The sequence below is a fragment of the Galeopterus variegatus genome, unplaced genomic scaffold, assembly GCF_000696425.1.
Source record: "Galeopterus variegatus unplaced genomic scaffold, G_variegatus-3.0.2 Scaffold3308, whole genome shotgun sequence".
NCBI classification, from domain to species: Eukaryota; Metazoa; Chordata; class Mammalia; order Dermoptera; family Cynocephalidae; genus Galeopterus; species Galeopterus variegatus.
Window position 1 is genome coordinate 66,025 of NW_007729419.1, and position 4,628 is coordinate 70,652.

Here is a 4,628-nt window from a genome sequence, read left to right on the forward strand (position 1 = left end):
GCTGGGTGAAGTCATCAGGAGAGAAGCCCGATACATTCTGTGGGGTGGATAATGGAGAGCTTTCAGGAACCTCCATCCCTCCGAAGAACCAGGCTGAGGTGTGTTTAGCATGAAGTCCCGTAGGGTCCCCAGCTCTTCCTGTGACCAGGGTCTTTCTCTCCTGAGTCTTCTAAATGCACATGAAACTGTTTCTTGTCTCTGACCCTGTCCCTTGTTTAAAAAATAATTTCACTGGAAATTTGTTTAAAACGGCGAGGGAGACTTCATTCAACATTATTGCATTTGGGTCAAGACTATTTCTATAGAAAAGAAAGACTGAACTCAATTCTGAATACAGCAGGGCCGCCTGTAGATTGATAGGCAATGTGCAGGGGGAAGGAAAGGATGGAACTTTTTAGGTATCAAGGGCGAGGGAAGAGAAACTCGATTGGATATCAAAACTGGCTTAGCAGGATTCTTGCCAGTACTGGGCATTGCTGGCCAAGGACAAGGTCTCTCCAAGAAGGGGGCTCTGAGGAGCCTTTCTAAAGTTGGTCAAGAAAGTAGGCCTTCTCCTGCCGCAGTCTAGCTCTTGCTAGTGCTGGGAATAGCTCCCTGCACTTCTGGTTCCCTCCCCACATTCCTAAAGACAACTTTTCCTCTTCAACTCAAGTATCATCTTCAATTATTTGTTCACGCTACATTTCAAACAGCTGCAGTGTTTTCACTGTTTATCATGTTCCCACAGAACAATAAATGGTTTTTTAAAAAAAGACTTATTTGGGGACGAGGAGCAGCACAGGGGATGTGGCTGTGGTGGCGGCAGCAGCAGCTGAACAATGAAGCTCCTGAAACCAACCTGGAACAACCACAATGGCAAACCGATTTTTTCAGTTGATATTCACCCCGACGGGACCAAGTTCACAACTGGAGGACAAGGACAGGATTCTGGGGAGGTTGTGATCTGGAATATGTCTCCAGTCCTCCAGGAGGATGAAAATATTCCCAAGATGCTTTGCCAGATGGACAATCACTTAGGTCTTACACAGGGGCCCGTTGCAGGCTTGGCGTGTTGGCAGCATGCCCAAGCTTCGCACACGGGTCTAACTAGAAAGACGAGGCCTGTGCGGCGGTAAGTCCCCTCGGCCTGCCGGCTGAAAGCGCAGATGTCGGCTGCACACCTGGGTGAGTTATTCAGCAGAAGACTCGGCCTGCCCGCAGAACCATCTTTGGACAGTCGGCAGCATGTGTGAACTGTGTGTGGTGGTCAAACAGTGGGATGGATTTAGCTTCTGGGGGAGATGAAAAACTGATTATGGTGTGGACACGGGCTATGTACATCATCCAGTGGTAAGCTCGCCAATGTGCGGCAGTGGCGCTGTGTCTCCATCCTCCGGAGTCACTCAGGCAATGGGATGGATGTAGCGTGGTCTCCCCATGACGCCTGGCTGGCCTCATGCAGTGTGGATAACACTGTCACCATTTGGGACACTGTGAAATTCCCAGAAATTCTAGCTACTCTGAGAGGTCATTCTGGTTTGGTGAAAGGGGTGACTTGGGACCCTGTTGGTAAATACATTGCCTCTCAAGCTGATGACTGCAGCCAGAAGGTGTGGAGGACGCTAGACTGGCAGTTAGAGACCAGCATCACCAAGCCTATTGACGAGCATGGAGGGACAACTCATGTGTTGCGGCTCAGCTGGTCTCCTGACAGGCATTACTTGGTGTCTGTCCATGCCATGAACAGCTCTGGCCCCACTGCCCAGATCATTGAAGGAGGGCTGGAAGACCAACGTGCACTTCGCTGGGCACTGGAAAGCTGTGACCCTTGTGAAATTCAACCCTAAAATCTTCAAAAAGAAGCAGAAGAATGGGAGTTCTGCAAAACCCAGCTGCCTGTACTGCTGCTGTGCTGCTGGCAGCAAGGACCACTCGCTCTGTCTGGCTCACGTGTTCAAATGGCCACTGGTTGTCATCCATGAGCTGGTTGACAAATCCATCATGGACATTTCCTGGACTTTGAATGGGCTGGGCATCCTGGTGTGCTCCATGGACTGCTCTGTAGCATTCCTCTTCTCCCAGGATGAGCTCGGAGACCCACTGAGCAAGGAGAAGAGCCGCATCCAGCAGTCCACCTACAGCAAGCGCCTGGCCATCATGACCGAGGCCCTGCTCTCCACAGCTGTCATTGAGAACCCTGAGATGCTCAGGTACCAGCGGAGGCAGCAACAGCAGCAGCTGGATCAGAAGAGTGCCACAGCCAGAGAGACAGGCTCAGCTGCCTCGGTTGCAGGTGTCGTCAACAGGGAGAGTCTGGAAGACATCAGGAAGAACCTTTTGAAAAAACAAGTTGAGACTGGGACAGCAGACAGTCGGAGAAGAATCACACTGTTCTGCATAGCACAGCTGGACACTGGGGACTTCTCCACGGTGTTCTTTAACAGCATCCCGCTCTCAGGCTCCCTGGTGGGCACCATGCTGTCCTCTCATAGCAGTTCACAGCTCCTGCCACTGGACCCCAGTACCCCCAACTCCTTTGGCGCCTCCACGCCTTGCACAGAGCCTGTGGTAGCCGCCGGCGCCAGGCCTGCAGGCGATTCTGTCAATGAGGACAGTGTGAACGCTACCTCTACTCCTGCTGCATTGTCACCCCCCGTGTTAATGACCCTGTCCCAGATGGAGCCCATGAAAGTGTTTGACTCCCGATTCATGTAGTGATCCAGAGCCATGCCAGGTGCTTCTGCATTGACCAGTGTGACTCCCATGACTGTGGCAAGGTTAAAAGAGCAGAACCTTGTGAAACAGCTGAGGCCCTGGGATCTCCTGGAGAGCAGCAGTGACAGCGATGGTAAGGTCCTGTAGGCCAAGCCTTCCTCACTATCCAAGAGAAAACTGGAGCTCGAGGTAGAGCCAGTAGAGAAGAAGAAAGGGCATCCTTGAAAGGACTCCCGCCTTATGCCTGTGTGTCTGTCCTGTCTCCGGCTGCCCTGACTGCTGGGAAGGAGGCCATGTGTCTGTCTGCACCAACACTTGCACTGAAGCTGCCGATTCCAGGCCCTCAGAGAGCATTCACCCTCCAGGTGAGCTCTGACCCCTCCATGTACATGGAGGTGGGGAATGAAGTGACTGCCGTGGGGTGTGTGAAGCTGAGCAGCCTGAAGTGCAACCGGGAAGGGAAGGAATGGGAGACAGTGCTCACCAGCCGGATCTTCACTGCTGCTGGCAGCTGTGACATGGTGTGTGTTGCCTGTGAAAAGAGGATGCTGTCAGTGTTCTCCACTGTCCCATCTTCCTGCCATCCCCAATCTCCACTTTGCATTGTACAGGCTCCTACGTCATGGCTCTCACTGCTGCGGCCACACTCCGTCTGGGATGGTCACAGGCAGGTGGTTGTGAAAGAAGAGTCTCTACACTCCATCTTGGCAGGAAGTGACATGATGGCATCACAGATCTTGCCGACGCAGCGTGGAATCCCAGGGATGAACCTGTCTGATGGGAAGGCATACTGCTTTAATCCGTCACTTTCTGCGTGGAACCTGCTTTCTGACAAGCAGGACTCCCTGGCCCAGTGTGCGGAATTTAGGAGCAGCCTGCCATCCCAGGACACGGTGCTGTGCTCAGGACCGTTAGCCGTATCCAGGGCTGCACTTGCAACTCAGGAAGGCACGCTGCCCAGCTCTTCTCCATGCCTCATGTGGTGCAGCAGGAGACCACCCTGGCCTACCTAGAGAACCAGGTTGCAGCAGCACTCACCCTGCAGTCCAGCCACTAGTACCGCCATTGGCTCCTCCTCTATGCATGGTACCTCGTGAACAAAGGGTTTGAATACCGACTCTGAGAAATGTGCACAGACTTACTGGGTCCAGTTCACTATTGCACTGGAAGCCAGTGAGAATCCACAGTAGAGGGTCTGCGGCAGAGGGAGCTGCTGAAGGAGCTGCTGCCAGTCATCGGGCAGAATCTCCATTTTCACTCTTCACCGAGTGTCAGAAACAGCTTGATATCCTATGGGACAAGTAGCCTGCCCCAGCCTGTCCCAGCTGCAGCAAGGGCAGGGCCGCATTCTCACCATCAACAAAGCCCAAGGCCACCTCTCACTTGGCCAGACTGCAGTGGGAGGAGGAGACACTGGCAGGAGATGTGCTGTCCTGCACCAGAATCAGCCCAGCTCCCCGGGTGGACGTGCCCTGTGTCTGATGTTTCCTCAGAAAGGGGCAGCTTGTCCCTCCCTCCAGGACCTCCATGCAGAGCTGGGGCTGGGGCTCTGTCTTGCTATCCTGGGTCCAGTGAGGCACTCCCAGGCCTGCCATCTCCAGCATGGCCCCAAGGTGAACGCTAGCCCCTGCCTCTGCAGGCACTGTGCTGCTTTATCTATGACAAATGAGCCATTTGTGAGAGCAAGAATCCAAAAATGTTAGGTATTATGCAGTCAGCAGACTGACCTGAGACCTATATAAAAGAAAAGCTGTTTCAACACATGGACTATTTTTGTACTAGAATTTGCTAACTTGTAATATGGAATTTTCCTCTTGGCCAATAATCAGGATTTCCCTGTAAGTCACTTGGACATTGGTCACTTGTAGGAAATTTAAACTCTAATTATGACAGCTACACTAAAAAATAATTGTACTGAAATTAACTTGTCTATT

The 4,628-nt window shown here is 52.4% G+C and overlaps 1 pseudogene; it reads left to right on the forward strand.

The window, feature by feature from the left end:
• The first annotated feature begins 818 nt into the window (after positions 1–818).
• On the forward strand, positions 819–4,326 carry LOC103600332 (annotated as a pseudogene).
• Positions 4,327–4,628: the final 302 nt, after the last annotated feature.